We start from the raw sequence: 21,014 nt of genomic DNA, 5'->3' as shown, positions 1-21,014 counted from the left end.
ACTATGACTCAAGTAGACAGCTTTAAATGAACTGTAAATAATAGTTGAATTATAGAGAATGTTGCATATGAACATGAAATGTATTAAATTGATAATTAAATTTATTTATTTAGATCCAGAAGATTCAAATACGAAGCTAGATCGAGGAAAGGAAAAAGTTCGGGATTAATAGATTTTTACTGTTTACAAACAAGTATCAAGGTAAGTTCATGTAACTTGAATTATATTCTTAAATGATTGAAATGCATGTTTTTTATATGAATATGATTTGAATGTTCATTATATAGAAATTTATGAAACATTGATATATTTGATAAAATGGGAAGAAATCCCGTTTGAATGAAAGGAAAATTCGATGGATCTCTGAAAAGGAATTGACGGTAAAAAGGATCTAGCCCGGACGGGTGATCCTATCCTGATATAGCCCTCCCAAAGAATATGTGTAAAATGGATTTAGCCCAGACGGGTAATCCGAATTAGGGTCTGAATTTAGCCTGAACTGGTAATTCAGATCCAAGCTCATTAGAGTAATTGTCGTTGCAGGGGATTTAGCCTGGACTGGTAATCCCGACAATACTCAATGAGTTTATATTGCAAGGGATTTAGCCTGGACTGGTAATCCCGCTGCAAGGTTGAGGTTCGCGGGAGTGTGCTCTCTGAAATGGAAATGTGCGCACATGAATATGAATTGACAGACTTGGAATTGTACACTAAAAGTGTACCTTTGAAAATCCATCGAAAATTCCAAGAAATTCAACGGGATAAATATGAAAAAAATAACAAGGAAATGGAAATCATGGTATTGAAGAGCTCATCAATCATGGTATATATTATTGGTACATGGAAATTATTGTACTAACTTGAATGTTGAGTTTGTGCATATTAGGGTAATAATGCATTGAATGGATATATGGATGTTTATTGTATTGTATTGAAAATATTAGGTAAGTATAATTCTTGTTACATGAGCTTACTAAGCACAAAGTGCTTACCCCGTTTCCTTTTTCCCTGTTTTGTAGTGTTAAGAGCTCGGAGGTCGGATTTGGTCGGAGACACATCACACTGTCAACCTCAGGATTTCGGTATATAAAGAAACTTTATTTTGGAAATCAATGGCATGTATAAGCTAACAAAGTAAATGTTAACGTGAAATGAATGTAAAGTTAGCCATTAGTATGGTTAACAAACCTGGTTATAGATATGTGATGACGTTATCTTATATAAATGCATGAATCTATCATGAAAATATGTTGAATTGATTTGGTTGATGTGGATTGGTCTCGATTTAATATTACAGGGAATGTTAGATATTTATAAAAGGGCTATATTGAATAAAAAAAATTTAATTCGTAAACTCCGGTAATGCCTCGTACCCTATTACGGCAATGAATACGGGTAGGGGTATTACATTATTAGTTTTGAATAGGGATAATAACATAACTTAAAGATCTCTACGAAACAAGTTAAATGAATAAATCATCTAATTCGGAGCCAGAATAACTAGTAAAGTCTAGGTGGATTTTTCCTTAAGTATTGTCTTAATTCAATCGTTTTCCAAAAGTAACTCCCCAATTCTACTTTTTGTGAATTTTTAGTTTAGACAATTAGTTAGTTAAAATAAAACCCCTTTATTTTTAGGCTAGATAATAAAAAGACAATCATTACTAGTACTTTTAGTTTCTTTGGGTTCGACAGTCCGGTCTTGCTAAAACTTTACTACTATTCGATAGGTACACATGCCTACATCGTGATAATAGTTGTTTCAAGAACGATTTATTATAAATATTTAAAACCTATCACACGAAAATCACGATCAAGTTTTTGGCCCGTTGCCGGGGAACTAAGATATCTGGAACGCTCAATTTTTATTACTTTAGCCATTTATTTTTCTTGCAATTTAATTTTAATTTTAATTTTATTATTATTTATTAATTTACTTTTTCTTTCTCTTGGCAGATTTTTATAGTTTATGACTAGAAGAAACCCGTTAGGACCACTACTTTTTGAAGAAGAAATTGATCGTACAGTTCGCAGAAGCCAAAGAGAAATAAGGCAAAGCTTAAGATACATAGAGATCGAGCAAGAAGACGATACTCAACCCCCAACAGAAGAGATGGATGAAAACCAAGACAATCAGCTACCTCCTGCAGTTGCAATTAATCAAAATCCTGCTCCACGTACTATGTATGATTATGCTAAGCCTTCTTTATTAGGAATTGAATCAAGCATAGTTAGACCTGCTATAGCTGCAAATACTTTTGAACTGAAACCTAACACAATTCAAATGCTACAATAGTTTGTTCAGTTTGATGGTTTGCAGGATGAAGATCCCAACGCTCACTTAGCAAACTTTTTGGAACTATGCGATACATTTAAAATCAATGGCATTTCTGATGATGCCATATGTCTTCGGTTGTTTCCCTTTTCATTGAGGAACAAAGCTAAACAGTGGTTGAACTCGTTGCCACGAGGGTCAATTACTACTTGGGAATAGATGACCAAAAAATTTTTACTAAAATATTTTTCGTCGGCTAAAACAGCCAAATTACGTAATGATATCTCTTCGTTTGTGCAGATAGACTTAGAAACACTCTACGATGCATGGGAGAGATACAAGGACCTTTTGAGAAGGTACCCTCACCATAGGTTACCGCTTTGGCTACAAGTTCAAACATTCCATAATGGCCTGAATCTTTCGACTCGACAAATGGTTGACGCAGCTGCTGGCGGAACCCTCAATAATAAAACACCTAAAAATGCCTATAAGTTTATTGAAGAGATGTCACTGAATAACTATCAGTGGCAAGTCATGAGGACTAAGCCAACTAAAACAGCAGGCGTTTATAATGTTGATTTGGTTACTATGTTGTCAAACTAGGTAGAACTTCTAAATAAAAAGATTGATGGTTTTCTTAGTTCTTCACAAGTTCACCCAGTAATACAGTGTGAAGCAAGTAGAGGTGGATCAAGCAATTCAGAATACCAACCTTATGGCCACAATATGGATAATGAGAAATTAAATTATATGGGTAATAATCCTCGATCTCAAAACAATCCATATAGTAACACTTACAATGCATATTGGAAGAACCACCCAAATTTCTCATGGGGAGGTCAAGGAAATTAGAGACCACCTCCAAGCTGCCAACAACCTCCCTGCCAACAGGAAAAGAAGCCAAACATTGAAGAGATGCTCTTAAAGTTTATATCGGTGTCAGAAACTCGTTTTTAAAATACCAAGACAGCACTTAAGAATCAACAAGCATCAATCCAAGGTTTGAAACTCAGATAGGCTAGCTGTCCAAACTAATCTCCGAACGATCACAAGGTAGCTTGTCAAGTAATACTGAACCTAACCCAAGGGAACAACTTAACGCAATTAATATTCAAGATGAAGAAGGAGTCGTTGATGATGAATCCGGCCTCTGAGATGGATCAATTGGCTTCCTTGGAGTAATTCCTTACTCCCCTATTCTCCGTGTCCTCTTTTCTCCTCTTCTAAGGTGTATTTATAGGCTTTGGAATGCCTAGAAGCCTTCAAAAGTGGCCTTTTCCGAATTGGACTTAACTTGGGCTCGGTAAGGACACACCCGTGTGCCACAGTCGTGTGACATGATTGTTAGGCCGTGTTCGATCCGTTAAATTGCACACGGCCATGTGGGTCAATGGCCAGGCCATGTGAATCGTGAAAGCCTTGGTCGACACCCTCGAAAGACACGAGCGTGTGAGCTACCCGTGTGGCAAGGCTTAGGCCGTGTCATCTTCTCGATTTGGTCCGTTTTGCCCCTTTTTGGCTCATTTTTTGCTCCTTTCGCTCTCTTATGCTCTCCTAAGTATAAAACATGAAATTAAAGCATTAGGAGCATCGAATTCACCAATTCTAATGAGAAATCATCCATAAAATGTAATAAACATGGGGTAAAAATATGTATAATTTACGGTTTATCAGAGCTTTAAGAAAATAAACAGAAGCTGGACGAGGCGTCACATGTGAAGCTAAACGCAGTTTGCTCAGCTATTTTACAGAATAAACTACCCAACAAACTAAAAGATCCAGAAAGTTTTACGATTCCTTGCTTAATTGGTAGTTTAGATGTTAATAATGCATTAGCTGATTTAGGGGCTAGTATTAACATCATGCCTTACAAAATGTTTAAACAATTAGGTCTTAGGAAACCCAAATAGACTAAGTTGAGCATTCAATTAGCAGATAAAACTATAATATTTCCTAGGGGTATTATTGAAGATGTGCTAGTTAAAATCGATAAATTTATATTTCCCGTTAACTTCATTGTTCTAGACATAGAGGAGGACAGCAACACTCCTTTGATTTTAGGACGGCCCTTTTTAGCAACTGCTAAAACTATTATTGATGTTGGCACAGGTGAACTCACACTCCGTGTGGGAGACGAAACAATCACCCTTCAAGCTCGCAATTTTGGCACCACATCTGAAATTGAAGGTGATCGTCTAAACCATTCTACTAAAACTGACAATATTGTACAACCTACTTTGTAGGAAATGAGTCTGAAGGAAGCACATGAGTCATTCTCAAGCAGTAGTAGAGGACCTATTCATGAAGATCGAAGGTTAAAAATTGAGGAGCTAGATGAATGGTGGTCGCATAAATCGAGGACACACGATAAACCAAAACTACACCAGAACGAGCTCAATATCTTCTCAAATCAACTTAAGGTTGGAGATAAAGTCTTATTAGATGCGGCAAATCCTCACATTGTCACTACCACACTGATAAATCGTAATTTATACATATTATTACCCCATGTTTAACGCATCTTATGGATGATTTCCCATTAGAATTAGTGAATTCGATGCTCTTAATGCTTTAATTTCATGTTTTATACTTAGGAGAGCATAGGAGAGCGAAAGGAACGAGAAACGGGCCAAAATGGAGAACATGGGCCAAAGTACGAAATTAAAACGGCCTGGACCTCCTCACACGGGCAGACCACACGGCCGTGTCAATTTGCCAGGCTTGAGCACGGCCTGAAGTAATCGCACACGGACGTGTCACACGGGCGTGTCCCTGTCGAGCCCAAGTTGAGTCCAATTCGGGAAATGCTAATTTTGAGTGCTCTTAGACATTGTAAAGCCTATAAAAACACCTTAGAGGAGGAAGAAAGGGGACACACAGAATAGGGAGTAAGGAATTTCTCCAAGAAAGCCGATTGATCCATCTCAGAAGCCAGATTCATCATCAAGACTGAAGATCTCTCCTCAATTTCCCTTTCAGGAGTTTTGGGTTTTCTTTATGTTTTGTATTCTTTTTTATTCTAAGATGTTTTCTTATTTAGTTATGAACTAAAACCCCTAAATACCTAAGGGTAATGAAACCTAAGACGAATCTTGTTATTATTTTCTGAATTGTATGATAAATATTTAACTTGTTCTTAATTATGTGTTCTTAATTCTTGTTTTGATATCCCAGAATACTGATTCAAGATAAGCTCTTATTCAAAGGAGGAATGGACCCTGTATAAAAGTACATTTGTCATAATTAAGCGGAGTTTATTGCACGCCTAGACATAGGGTGACAAGATTTTGCCTGATTAGGGTGAAAACTAATAAGGGGATCCATAGATCGAGTTAATGCAACCCTAGGGTATTAATTAGAGAAAGGTATCAATTATTCAATCTAGGGATTAGACGTTATTAGTCTTGAATAGGGATAATAACATAACTTAGGGATCTCTACGGAATAAGTTAAATGAATAAATCGTCCGATTCGGAGCCAGAATAACAAGTGCAGTCTAGGTGGATTTTTCCTTAGGTATTGTCTTAATTCAATCGATTTTCCCAAAAGCAATTCCCTAATTGTATTATCTGTGAGTTCTTAGTTTAGATAATTAGTTTGTTAAAAACAAAACCTCTTTATTCCTAGGCTAAATAATAAAAAGACAGTCATTACTAGTACTTTTAGTTCCTTTGGGTTCGACAATCCGGTCTTGCTAAAACTTTACTACTATTCGATAGGTACACTTGCCTACATCACGATAATAGTTAGTTTCAAGAACAATTAATTATAAATATTTAAAACCTATCACGAAATCAATCGATCACACACCCAATGAAGAAATCCTTCTTACGGTACTTAGCATTTCCCCATTCAGTACAGTCGAGGTAAGTCACCCATCACACAGTACTTTCAAAGTAAATGGACATCGTCTCAAACTTTATAATGGTGAGAATTTTAAAGATGATGGAGCGGAGCTACGACTCCACAAACCGCCCTAAATAAACCAACAAGGTAACAGTCGAGCTTAGACTATAAACAAGCATTTCTCGGGAGGTAACCCGAGCACTAACGGTTTTAAATTATTTAAATTTCAATTTTTAAACATCTAGATCACTAACAGAATCTTTGAGCATAGGTTCCCAACTCCATATGGCCGTGCTTCATCCCGTGTGACAATCACGAATGGAAACACGGCCGTGCGATAGGGCCGTGTGAAAACAGGGTAAAAGTTATCTTTCCCAACACGGGATACGATAAGTGGCCATGGGCGTGCGACCTGGCCTTGGTCAAATCTGCCAAATGAACATGGGCGTGCGATACGCCCGTGTCTAGCACCCATGGACAACACTGTCAAAACAACACGGGCATACGCAGAGCTACATGACCGTGGGAGAAGAGAACCATATCGCACACGGTCGTGTAACATGATCATATAGCCACACGGCCTAGACACATGGGCGTGCCCTAAGGCCGTGTGACAACATCTCACTTCGCAACAAACACGGGTGAGACACGATCCACACGGGCGTGTGAACCGGCCATACCACTAGAAAAATTGCATTATCTATCTTATTTTATTTTTATTTTATTAATTTTTTAATATTCTTTTGTTTTTAAACACGGCTTATCTTATGATTACTATCAAATTAGTCCCCCAATTATCCTTTTGTCCTTTAGAATCATGTTTGTCCTCCAACTTTATTTCCAACAACTCGCTCTCGCTAATCCAGGAATTTCATCCATTTTGAACTCAGGAAGTTTCACTTTTCTCCCTATCTTATGAACTTACACTTCCATGTTCAAAATATCTATCTTTGTACATTGAAGATAATGTACATCTTAAGTGTGGGGGGTATTCAAGATATATCAATCAAAATCATAAATCAATTAAAATTTATCCTAAATATGATATGAGAGCTTTTCAAGAGAACAAGGTAATCATTCAGGGATTTTTCTAATAATGACATGAATACCCCCCCCCCACACTTGAGATGTATATTGCCCTCAATGTACAAAGATAGATATTAAAGTACAAAAAGAAGATAGAGGGAGAAGTGAAACTTCCTGTATTAAGAATGGATGATATTCTTGGATTGACAAGATCGAGTATTGGAGATAACTCTGGATAGCAACCTTGACTCTGAAGGTAAGCTATTTTTAAAAGGAAACCAATTGAATCTTAAAAACAAATTAATCTTAAAGAAAAATAAAATAAGATAATTATTCTAATTTTTTAAGTGGCACGACTGGTGCATACGCCTGTGTGGTTCGTGTCCCGTCCGTGTTCGTCGCGAATTGTGATGTCGTCACACGACCTTCTCGCACGCCTGTGTGTATAGGCCATGTGGCTACATGATCGTGTCGTAAGGCCGTGTCTGGCGTGGTTCGATTCTCCCACGGTCGTGTAGGTTTTCGCCTACCCGTGTCATTCTGACAGTGTGGTCCACAGGTTCGTTTGACAGATTTGACCACGGCCAGGTCACACGCCTGTGGCCACTTATCGCATCCCGTGTTGGGAAGGATAACTTTTACCCTGTTTTTGCACGGACATCTCGCACGGTCGTGTTTCTGTCTATGGTGGTCACATGGCCATAAGCACGACCGTGTGATCGGCCTTGTGGATTTGGGAACCTATGCTTCAAATACTCTGTTAGTGACCTAGATTTTTAAAATTTGAAATTTAAATAATTTAAAATCGTTAGTACTCGGGTTGCCTCCCGAGAAGCGCTTGTTTATAGTCTAAGCTCGACTGTTACCTTGTTGGTTTATTCAGGGCAGTTTGTGGAGTCGTAGCTCCTCTCCATCATTTTTAAAATTGTCGTCATTAAAAAGTTTGAGACGATGTCCATTTACTTTGAAAGTACCGTATGACGGGTGACTTACCTCTATTATAACATATGGAAGAACAGATTGAATTACAAAAGGTCCTGACCATCGTGATTTGAGTTTTCCAGGAAACAATCTGAGTCTTGAGTTATATAGTAAGACAAGATCTCCAACTTCAAATTGCTTTCATTGCTTTAAGCGAGTGTCATGGCGCCGCTTTGTTGCTTCCTTGAATAGGCATGAATTTTCGTATGCATTGGCTCGCCACTCATCAAGCTAATTCAGCTGCATCAACCTGCTTTTTCCTGCAAGTTCGGGATTAAGGTTTAGAAATTTGATAGACCAAAAAGCTTTATGCTCTAGTTGAAATGGTAGATGACAACTTTTTCCATAAACAAGTCTGCAAGGTGATGTCCCTATGGGGGTCTTAAAAGCAGTTCTATAAGCCCATAAGGCATCATCTACTTTCATTGTCCAATCTTTTTTATTTGATTCTACTGTTTTTTCAAGGATCAGTTTGATTTCTCGGTTTGCTACTTCAACTTGTCCATTAGTTTGAGGATGGTATGGGATGGTTGTTCTATGATGAACTCCGTATTTCTTAAGGGTTTTTTCAAATTGGGTATTATAAAAGTGTGTGCCCCTGTCACTAATAATTGCTCTAGGTGTTCTGAATCTCGAGAAGAGTTTCTTAAGGAAACGTACTACCACTCTAGCATCATTAGCAGGTAGAGCTTGGGCTTCCACCCATTTGGACATGTAATCAACTGCTACTAAGTTGTATTTATTCCCAAATGAACTAGAGAATGGGCCATGAAATCGATACCCCAAATGTCAAATATTTCACATGAAAGTATATAGTTTTGAGGCATTTCATCACGTTTAGATATGTTACTTGTCCGTTGGCATTTGTCACATGAAGTAACGTACCTGTTAGCGTCTTTGAATAACGAAGGCCAATAAAAACCGAATTCAAGTATTTTGTGTGCAGTCTTAGTTCCACTATAATGTCCTCCGGTTGGCCCTGAATGGCAATGTTCCAATATTTTTGATGTTTCTGATCCTGTAAAGCATCTTCTAATGACTTGATCTGCACATCTACGAAACAGAAAGGGGTCGTCCCAAAAGTAATGTTTCACATCATTAAAGAATCGCTTCTTTTACTGGTGTGTTAACCCTTTTGGGATAATGTTAGCGGCTAAAAAATTCGCGATGTCTGCAAACCAAGGTACCTCAGAGTCAGATATAGCGAAAAATTGTTCTTTAGGGAATGAATCAGTTATTTCAACTTTATCTAGTTCTCTGGTATTGAAGTTCTCAAGCCTGGACAGATGATCAGCCGCGAGGTTTTTAGCTCCTTTCTTATCCTTAATTTCCAAGTCGAATTCCTGCAATAGGAGAATCCATCGAATGAGTCGAGGTTTTGCATCAGTTTTAGTTAAATGGTAGTGAAGGGCAGAATGGTCAGTGTACACAACAACTTTAGACAATATGAGATATGATCGAAATTTATCAAATGCAAAAACCACAGCTAGCAACTCTTTTTCCGTAATGGTATAATTCTCTTATGCGGCAGTCAAAGTTTTTCTAGCATAATAGATAGGATGAAAATGCTTGTCTCTCCGCTGTCCCAGTACTGCACCTACTGCAAAGTCACTCGCATCACACATTTATTCAAATGGTAAATTCCAATCAGGTGCAATTATAATTGGAGCATTAATTAATTTATCCTTTAAAGTATTGAATGCTTCTAAGCACTCCTGATTGAAATTGAAAGGTATTTTAAAGCACTCCTTTAAAGTATTGAATGCTTCTAGCAATTTAGTCAAAGGCTTAGCTATTTTAGAAAAATCCTTAATAAATCTTTTATAAAAACCAGCATGTCCTAAAAAGCTTCTAATAGCCTTAACCGAAATAGGAGGCAGTAATTTTTTGATTGTTTCTATTTCAGATTTGTCCACCTCAATCCTTCTACTAGAAATTTTATGCCCTAATACAATACCTTCTTGAACCATGAAGTGGCATTTCTCCCAGTTAAGCACAAGGTTCATTTCCTCACATCTTATTAAAACTCGTTTTAAATTTTTAAGACAGAGATGGAAAGAGTTACAGAATACCGAGAAATCATCCATAAATACTTCCATGATATCTTCCACGAGTTCGTTGAAGATGGCTATCATACAGAGCTGAAAAGTGGCAGGAGCATTACATAATCCAAAAGGTATTCTACGATAAGCGAACGTACCATATGGGCATGTGAATGTCGTATTTTCTTAATCTTCAGGAGCTATTGGGATTTGTAAATAACCTGAGAGTCCTTCTAGAAAGCAGTAGTACATGTGCCTGGATAATCTTTCCAACATTTGGTCAATGAATGGCAAGGGGAAGTGATCTTTCCAACATTTCCTGGGACTGTCCTTGTTGGAATTAATTCATTCTTCTCGTTGGTCACAACCGTCATGCCGCCTTTCTTAGGGAAAACCTACACTGGACTTACCCAAGAACTGTTAGAAATAGGATAAATAATCCTAGCATCTAGAAGTTTAATTACCCCAGCTTTTACAACTTCCTTCATGTTGGGGTTCAATCGTCTTTGAGCTTGCACACACGGTTTGTATTCATCGTCCATCAAAATTTTGTGGGTGCAAAAAGAAAAGCTGATTCCTTTAATGTCAGAAAGTTTCCAAGCTATGGCCTTTTTATGTTCTTTTAATACTTGGATTAATTCCTCTTTCTCCTTGGGTTACAAGTTAGAAGCAAATGATAACTGGTAATGTAGAGTTATTTCCAAGAAATACGTACTCCAAGTGGTTTGGTAATTGTTTAAGTTCTAGTTTGGGAGGCTCTTCAATAGAGGGTTTTTGCTTAAGTTCATTGTTTAGCTTAATGCCCTCATATTCTACTTGTCTTGAAGAGTACTCATTAGGTTTATCATCTGTCTCCTCTTCTTGAGCTAGATACAGTTCCAATGTGTCCTCTTATATAATTTCTTGAAAAGAGTCTTAAGTAGTATGATCAATACAATCAATAAAATAACATAAATCATCATGTTCCCTAGAAAACCTCATAGCATCATAAATTTTAAAGATAATCTCCTCATCACCTACTCTAAGTGCCAATTTACCGTCACCCACATCGATTACAACCCTAGCAGTGGCTAAAAATGGGCGCCCTAAAATTAAGGGCACTTCCACATCTTCATCCATATCAAGCACAACAAAGTCAACATGAAATATGAATTTATCTACTTTCACGAGTACGTCATCTATAATGCCCCTAGGATATTTAACAGATCTATCGGCTAATTGAAGACTCATCCTATTAGGTTTAGGTTCCCCAAGACCAAGTTGTTTGAACATTTTATATGGCATCAAATTAATGCTAGCGCCTAAATCAGCTAGTGCTTTCTCAACATTCAGACTACCAATTAAGCAAGGGATAGTAAAACTCCCTGGATCTTTCAGTTTGGTTGGCAACTTGTTTTGGAGTATGGCTGAGCACTCCTCGTTGAGTTCTACTGTAGACAAGTCCTCGAATTTCCTTTTATTTGTTAGAAGCTCCTTCAAAAATTTTGTGTATGTAGGCATCTGCGAGATGGCTTCAACAAAAGGTAAGTTGATATGTAATTGCTTAAAAAGTTCAAGAAACTTACTGAATTGCACATCAATGCGATCTTTTTTCAGTTTTGCTGGGTACGAAACCGGAGGTTTATATTCTTTCAGACCCATTTGTCACTATTTTTGATTTTTTCTTTCCCTCTTTCGCTTATCACGGCTTCTTTTGTTAGCTTCTTTTCAGTTTCCGCTAACACTTTCCCACTCCTTAGTGTAACTGCTTCCACATGCTCTTTTGATTGGGTGTTACTAGGTAAACTCTTTAGTGGTCTTTCTGAAACTAATTTGGATAGCTGGCTTATCTGAGTTTTGAGCCCTTAGATCGATGCTTGTTGATTCTTAAGTGCTATCTCGGTGTTCTGGAAACTAGTTTCTAACACCGATATAAACCTTGAGAGCATCTCTTCAAGGTTCAGCTTCTTTTCTTATTGGTAGGGTGGTTTCTGAAAACCCGGAGGATGTTGTGGTCTTTGATTTCCTTGGCTTCCCTACGAAAAATTGGGATGGTTCCTCCAACCTGCATTGTAAGTGTTACTAAATGGATTGTTTTAAGATCGAGGATTATTACCCATGTAGTTTAGTTGCTCGTTATCCATGTTATAGCCATAAGGTTGGTATTCCGAATGGCTTGTTCCACCGCTACTTGATTCGCACTGCATTACTGGGTGAACCTGTGAAGAACTAAGAAAACCATCAATCTTTTTATTCAAGAGTTCTACCTGATTTGACAGCATGGTGACCGAATCGAAGTTATAAACACCGACTGTTTCTGTTGGCTTTGTCCTCATGACTTTCCACTGATAGTTATTTAGTGACATCTCCTCAATAAACTCATAGGCATCTTTAGGTGTTTTATTATTAATGGTTCCGCCAGCAGCTGCGCCAACCATTTGCCGAGTCGAAGGATTCAGACCATTGTGGAATGTTTGAACTTGGAGCCAAAGCGGTAACCCATAGTGATGGCACCTTCTCAGTAAGTCCTTGTATCTCTCTCATGCATCTAGAAGGTTTCTAAATCCATCTACACAAAGGAAGAGATATCATTACGTAATTTAGCCGTTTTAGTCTGCGAAAAATATTTTAGTAAGAATTTTTCGGTCATTTGTTCCCAAGTAGTAATTGACCCTCGTGGTAACGAGTTCAACCACTGTTTAGCTTTGTTCGTCAATGAAAAAGGGAATAAACGAAGACAGATGACATCATCAGAAATGCCATTGATTTTAAATGTATCGCAAAATTCTAGAAAGTTTGCTAAGTGAGTGTTGGGATCTTCATCCTGCAACCATCAAACTGAACAAATTGCTGTATCATCTGAATAGTGTTAAGTCTTAATTCAAAAGTATTTGCAGTTACCTTGGATTAGGTTCCCTTGGGTTAGGTTCGGTATTACTTGGCAAACTACCTTGTGGTCGTTCAGAGATTAGTTTGGAAAGCTGGCCTATCTGAGTTTTGAGCCCTTGGATCGACGGTTGTTGATTTTTAAGTGTTGTCTCGGTGTTCTAAAAATGGGTTTCTGACACTGATATAAACTTTGAGAGCATTTCTTCAAGGTTTGGCTTCTTTTCCTATTGGTAGGGTGGTTTTTGGTAGCCCGGAGGATGTTGTGGTCTTTGATTTCCTTGACCGCCCCACAAGAAATTGGTGTGGTTCCTCCAACTTGCGTTATAAGTGTTACTATATGGATTATTTTGAGGTCGAGGATTATTACCCATGTAGTTTAATTGCTCGTTATCCATATTGTGGCCATAGGGTTGGTATTCCGAATGGTTTGTTCCACCTCCACTTGTTTCGCACTGCATTACTGGGTGAACCTGTGAAAAATTAAGAAAACTATCAATCTTTTTATTTAAGAGTTCTACCTGATTAGAGAGTATGGTGATTGAATTGGCGTTGTAAACATCGGCTGTTTTCGTTGGCTTTGTCCTCATGACTTGCCGAGTCGAAGGATTCAGGCCATTGTGAAATGTTTGTACTAGGAGCCAAAGCGGTAACCCATGGTGGGGGCATCTTCTCAAAAGGTCCTTGTATCTCTCCCATGCATCGTAGAATGTTTCTAAATCCATCTGTACAAAAGAAGAGATATCATTACGTAATTTAGCCATTTTAGCCGGCGGAAAATATTTAGTAAAAATTTTTCGATCATTTGTTCCCAAGTAGTAATTGACCCTCGTGGTAACGAGTTCAACCACTGTTTAGCTTTGTTCTTCGATGAAAAAGGAAACAACCGAAGACGTATGGCATCATTAGAATCGCCATTAATTTTAAATGTATCGAATAGTTCTAAGAAGTTGGCTAAATGAGCGTTGGGATCCTCATCCTGCAAACCATCAAACTAAGAACTAATTATGGGGTTTTGTTTTAATTAACTAATTATCTAAAGAAAGAACTCACAGAGAAAAGAATTGGGGAATTGCTTTTGGGAAAAATCGATTGACTTAAGGCAATACCTAAGGACAAATCCACCTAGACTGCACTTGTTATTCTAGCTCTGAATCGGACGATTTATTCATTTAACTTGTTCTGTAGAGGTCCCTAAGTTATGTTATTATCCCTATTCAAGACTAATAACGTCTAATCCCTAGATTGAATAACCGAGACTTTTCTCTAATTAACACTCTAAGGTTGCATTAACTCGATCTATGGATCCCCTTGTTACGTTTCACCCTAATCCGGTAAAATCTTGTCACCCTATGTCTAGGCGCGCAATCAACTCCACTTAATTATGATAAATGTACTCTTAGATAGGGTTTATTCCTCCTCTGAATAAGAGCTTATCTTGAATCAGTATTTTGGGATATCAAAACAAGAATTAAGAATATATAATTAAGAACAAGTTAAATATTTATCATACAAATCAGAAAATAAGAACAAGATTCGTCTTAGGTTTCATTCCCCTTAGGTATTTAGGGGATTTAGTTCATAACTAAATAAGAAAACATCTCAAAATAATAAAGAATACAAAACATAAAGAAAACCCAAAACTCCTGAAGGGGAATTGAGGAGAGATCTTTAGTCTTGATGATGAATCTGGCTTCTGAGATGAATCAATCGGCTTCCTTGGAGTAATTCCTCACTCCCTATTCTGTGTGTTCCCCTTTTCTCCTCTTCTAGGGTGTATTTACAGGCTTTGGAATGAATATGAGCCCTCAAAATTGGCCTTTTCCAAATTGCACTCAACTTGGGCTCAGCAGGGACACGCCCGTGTGACACGCCAGTGTGCGATTACTTCAGGCCGTGCTCGAGCCTGTTAGAATGGCATGGGCGTGTGGGATGCCTGTATGAGGAAGTCTAGGCCGTGTTGAGTTAGTAATTTGGCTCATTTTTCTGTTTTTGGCTCGTTTCTCGTTCATTTCACTCTCCTATGCTCTCTAAGTATAAAACATGAAATTAAAGCATTAGGAGCATCGAATTCACCAATTCTAATGGAAAATCATCCATAAAATGATTTAAACATGGGGTAAAAATATGTATAAATTACGGTTTATCATTATTTTAATTCGATAATTAATTTAATTCATGTGACAGCTAAACACAATACCAACTGTGTTTCAATTTTGTTCGTTTTAACCATAGGGTGTGACCTTGTCAGTTATTGTAACATTAGTAGTAATACTAGAACATTTCTAATAATACAAGCAATGAATGGCATTTAGTAATGCATCATTTCCACTTTAAGTTACAAGAAGTTGTAATTCGACATAACCTTTCTGTGATAAACCTTTCATCTATTACATCATTTTGTCATTTATATCTAGATTGGATACAAGTCATGGAACAGTCACATTTGCATAATCCAATCTCATGTTTCTTGATATCTCAAGTAGACTATAATAAACAAATAAGTATGATATATCATTTCAACCTATTCGAGCATGACCATACATTTCTAGTCTCACTCAATCAAGTGACCTAAGATATTACTCCCATTATGTAGGAGGGACAAATCCTATATTGATCAACTATATCCCACTACATAGATTGTGGCGTATCCTACATCAATCTTTTTAGTACAACCTGTTACGGAAGACATTTGCCTGTATCAAAATAAACGACTCACGATATTAGGATAATGATGATTTTAAGTTTGAGAATCATATTCATGGTTATCACTCTGAGTAATGCTATGACTATTACATAATAATCCAAGAAACATACTCATAGCGGGTTAGTCCAATATGTTCTTCTCTAGCACATACTTATGTATTGATTTTGACATCCCTATGTCAATGACAACACATTATCTTCAATCAACTACACATCAGACTCAATGTATTATTGTTGTTCAAGCCCACTATAACTATGTGCATAGAAATCGAAGTGCCTAGAATCTCCCACAATCGCTAGTCTCTTTTGGTAGGTCAACAAGATATGATGCCTTTGACATGTCCTGGTCAGACCTAGCGTATTTCGTGACTCGAAATAGCAAGTTTCAATGTGAATGACACATTACATACATAGTGTTCACTCTTGCTATATTTCGTCTAATTTCTTGGATGGCATCCTCGCACCAAACATGTCCATCTGTAATCAGCCCAGCATATATCATCTCCCGTTTTGAAAATAAGACAACCAGGCAAAAGTATGTTTCTTTAACAATCGAGGATATCGAGAAATGACGAGTCCTCTTTAGTACGAAATTGATGCATTCGACTAAGTTCATCATCATGTGCCTGTACCATAGACCCCCATTATATGATTAAGTCCACTATTTGAATGATATGTTGGTGAGGTACGTTGCATAGTAGATGTTGATATCACGCAAGTTATCCATTATTTCATGGAAATAATGTTGGACGAGCTCGTACCTTGTTGAGAAATGTAAACCCATGAATGCAAACAATGAACAAAATATGATGTAGCATGATTTTATAAATAGTGGAAACTACACACTCATGTCAATGACTTGATCTCGTTTACTTTTCGAAAAAATTTTGAGTGGTAGTTGGAGTCGACGTGTCTTATACAATGCCCATGAAGCGTACAATGTAATAGCCCGTTTTCAGTAAAAATCAGAATAGTGGTTTTGGGACCACAAATCCGTGTCTAGAAGGAAATTTATTTTAATATTATTTCATGGCCTGTATTATGATAGAAATGTCATATAAAAATTTCATAAATAAATCTTACCGGTTACATGTCTAGTTAGGTGGAAAGAACCAAATTGCATAAAATGTAAAAGTTGAGTTCTAGTAGCTAAGGATCAAATAGCTATGCAATTCAAAATTAGAGGTCCTTATATGGAAAATAAACCATTTAGAAGATTTAACAGATAAGTATGATGATTTATCCTTGGAAAATTAAATAAAGAAAAGGATGAAATTAGAAAGTAAAAGATAAAAAAATGATAAATAATAAAATAAAGTAAAATATCATCAAATTATCATCTTTCCCAAATAAAAATAAGTGGAAACCCTAGTTTGAAGCTTGAAGATAGACAAGTTTATTTTGGCTCAATTAGATCTGGATAGACCAAATACGGAGTTAGTTCTTGGAAAGGAAAAAGTCTCGGATTAGTAGATTGTGCATATACGAAGACTTGTTGAGGCAAGTTCGTGTAACTAAATTGTATATTTATAAGTTTGAATTGAATTATATGTATGAGATTGTATTATTTCCATGTATATAAAATTAATCACGTATCCGACGATGATCGACAAGTATTAAGTCCCATCTGAATAAATGAAATTCGATGCATATAGGGTTCCCGAATTAGTTGTGGTCCTGCATGTGTTGCAGACACACCACAGCTCAAAAGAGCGTCCCATTATTAGCTCTCAGGAGCTTCCCGTTATATGGTTCTTGTGAGCTTCCCGTTGATAGCTCTTCAGAGCATCCCGATTGGTTGTGGTCCTGTATGTGTTTTGGACACACCACAGATCTTATGAGCATCCCGATTTATGGCTCTCTAGAGCTTCCCAATTAAAGGCTCTTGCATTGTAACACCCCTTGCCCGAGTCCGAGGCCAGGACAGAGTCCGAGACCAAGACAGGGTACGAGGCATTACTTGACTAAAACGTACACATACATCTAAAATGGGTCATAAAATTCGTTCAAAATAAAAAAAATTCATTCATGTTCATAATATCCCTTATATGGGCTCACGAGGTCCAAAACATATATCGGGGGTGGTTCGGGACTAAATCGAGAACTTACGAAACTTTTACAACACTTAGGAAATTTTCCATATTTGAAGAGTCACATGCTCGTGTGGCTTGCGACATGCCCGTGTCCTCAGCCTGTGTAACTCTCTATTTATGACGTTAGCAACGATATAGGGTCATACGGCCAAGTCACATGCCCGTATGCTAGACCGTGTCCTTCACACGGATGGACACACAGCTGTGTCTCTGCCCGTGTGGCCCAGAAAATGGCTATTTACCAAGACATTTGGCACCCTCGTTACTTAAACATAACTTCAATGGCACTTTTCGTGGCAATTTCATATCAATTTATTCATGCATAAGGCACCGTACCTTGCCTAGTTTAAACTTATTAACTTCATGCCATGATTATCATTAACACATTTGTACAGTTCATACTTATGTTAAGGTCTATCCATAAGCCAATTTAGTCACTTTAAAATCATCAATTAATCTAGGGCACATTCAGAATTCATCCATACCAAACAGACATGACCACACCATATGAAACCATTAGCACATGTATGCATATATGGATAGGTTTACAACCAAATAACCAATATGAGCCACGTCACATGGCCATAAACAAAATGAATCATATTCCCATTATGGGCCAATACATTTGGCCAAATCAAATGACACATACCTAATTAACTAAGTCTTATACATGCCATAGACTTAAAGTGCTTGAAATCATTTATACCCTTCAATAGTTGGATAGTGTGATAGAATCTCTGACGATCTCTAACCCAAGCTAGCTTAGTGACCCTATAACATGAGGAAAAAGGAAGGGGTAAGCTATATAGCGTATTAAGTCCATATGAAAATAATAAGTGATTTATTTACATGTTTTTTCCATATTCTCACAACATGTTCTCAAGGTAACACAATCATAATTGCACATAATTCCACTATTTATTCATATTCCAGCCAAGTTGTCTACACGAGCCATAGTCACTAAATTATTGATAAATTGAGATAAAGAAATCTAAATTAAGATCTGCTAAAATAATTTGAAACGAGACTCATATATCTTTCTACCATAAAATTTTCAGAATTTATGGATTAGTCAATAAGTACAGTTTATTCTTCAAAATTACCCCTATTCTGGTGTTTGACAGCTTCGACCTTTCTTTACTAAAAATTAATTATCTCATAATATGGGATTCCAATAATGTTTCTGTCTATTTATATTGAAAATAAACTCATTAAGGATTCATTCATATGAATTCTAACCCATAATTATTTTCATACAATTTTTAATGATTTTCCAAAGTTAAGACAAGGGAACCCAAAATCACTCTAACCCTTTTCACAGAAATCCAAATATCTCATAACATGAAATTTTTTTGTTATACCATTTCTTCTATGTGAAACTAGACTCGATAAGCTTTAATTTCATATTTTATTCAACCTCTAACTAAATTTCCAAAATTTTTGGTGAATTTTCAAAGTCGGACTACTGCTGCTGTCCAAAACTGTTTTAGTGTAAAATAATGATGACTAAGTTTATAAAACCTTTACAAATCATTTCAACCATCATGGTAAAAATACATATTTATACATCAGAATCATAGACCCATAATCACAAGATCATTCTCATGGGCATGACTTACTTATTTGCATCCTTACCAAAAGTGCATCATAAACTGAAATCATTTTTCATGAGTTTTGCACACATACCTGTACCACTTGCAACATAACCATAACTTTTCTCAATCATGACACAATCTTTAAATCACTCGTTGAACCAGTTGGAATACTAAAGGATAGCCGATAAGCCGCATACAAAAGGGTAAAATGCCGATGTCATGTCCCGGACATGGTCTTACACTGGCTCTCATATATCAGTGCCGATGCCATGTCCCAGACATGGTCTTACACTGGCTCTCATACATCGGTGCCGATGTCATATCCCAGACATGGTCTTACACTGGCTCACATAACAATGTCGATGCCATGTTTCAAACATCGTCTTACACTGGCTCGCATATTGAAGCCGATGCCATGTCCCAGTCATGGTCATACACTAGCTCTCATAACAATGTCGATGCCATGTTCCAAACATGGTCTTACACTGGCTCACACATAACCCTAGTATCATGGCATGGATATCAGATCTATTCTTACGGTTCAACCGGAAGTTTTACCACATCAAATCTCATCATGCATATTCGTAACAAAAATCGCACATTCCATGTAATATCACTCTTTAACACCAAGTTACCATTCATTACAATGTCATCAAACATCATAGACATATGTTTTAGGTCATTGCATATACATAGCATGCAATATAATTTCGTGAAGCATAACACCATCATGTACATAGTACCACAAACATATAATTCAATGCATCCGAATTATCATATCAATTCAGATTTCAATAACAAATCACCATAACATTATCGTCTTACCAATTTTATCATACGACTCGTTTTTTGATTCCTCGTTGAGTATATCCATAACGAATCATACAAATTATATAATAATAATTAAGCATTTCAATTCAAATAAGACATTGCATTATTATTATCACACGAACTTACCTTGAATGCAAAAACGACTAATTATTCCCTTTATGTCTTTAACCACGTACTCTCTCGATTTAAGTCTGAATCTCGATTTTTTGGATCTAAAATTTCAAATATAGCTTATTTATTACTCACAATATTCAAATTGACCCAAAAATCATACTTTGGAAAATTTATAATTTTGCCCCTAAACTTTCACTTATTTACAAATTAGTCCCTAGGCTCGAAAAATAAAATTCATTCAATTTTATCCCAAACCAAGCCTAGCCAAATATTTATCTTACTTACAGAAGCCCACATATTTCACATATTCACACTTTTATCACACAATATAACACATTTCACAACTTAGTCCTTAATCGACATTTTTATCAAAAATCACTTTACAAATGTTGTTTATCAACAACAAGGATGCATTTTCTATCATCAATTATCAAAATACAAATTTTATCAACAATGAAAAAATTCAAATACTTTAACAGTTTTGAAAATGAAGGTACGGGATAGCTAAATTGAGTTACCACGACTCCGAAAACATAAAAATAATTAAAAACATGACAAAAATCGTACCTAGATGAGCCATAAAAGCTTGTCCGAATATCATGCTCATCCATGGCTGCCCATTTTTCATCATTTCGGTGGA

General features: G+C 36.8%; 2 non-coding genes across 2 annotated transcripts; one reads left to right on the top strand and one right to left on the bottom strand.

The window, feature by feature from the left end:
• Window positions 1-2,542: 2,542 nt before the first annotated feature.
• LOC121208691 (small nucleolar RNA R71) lies at window positions 2,543-2,649 on the bottom strand. Its single transcript, XR_005903822.1, has one exon. It is a non-coding gene; the product is annotated as a small nucleolar RNA R71 (small nucleolar RNA).
• Window positions 2,650-13,686: 11,037 nt separating this feature from the next.
• LOC121208960 (small nucleolar RNA R71) lies at window positions 13,687-13,793 on the top strand. Its single transcript, XR_005904081.1, has one exon. It is a non-coding gene; the product is annotated as a small nucleolar RNA R71 (small nucleolar RNA).
• The last annotated feature ends 7,221 nt before the right edge of the window (window positions 13,794-21,014 follow it).

This window comes from Gossypium hirsutum, chromosome A10, assembly GCF_007990345.1.
Source record: "Gossypium hirsutum isolate 1008001.06 chromosome A10, Gossypium_hirsutum_v2.1, whole genome shotgun sequence".
Taxonomy (NCBI): domain Eukaryota; kingdom Viridiplantae; phylum Streptophyta; class Magnoliopsida; order Malvales; family Malvaceae; genus Gossypium; species Gossypium hirsutum.
The sequence above is the reverse complement of the archived record's forward strand: the minus strand, read 5'-3'. Positions and strand labels throughout refer to the sequence as shown.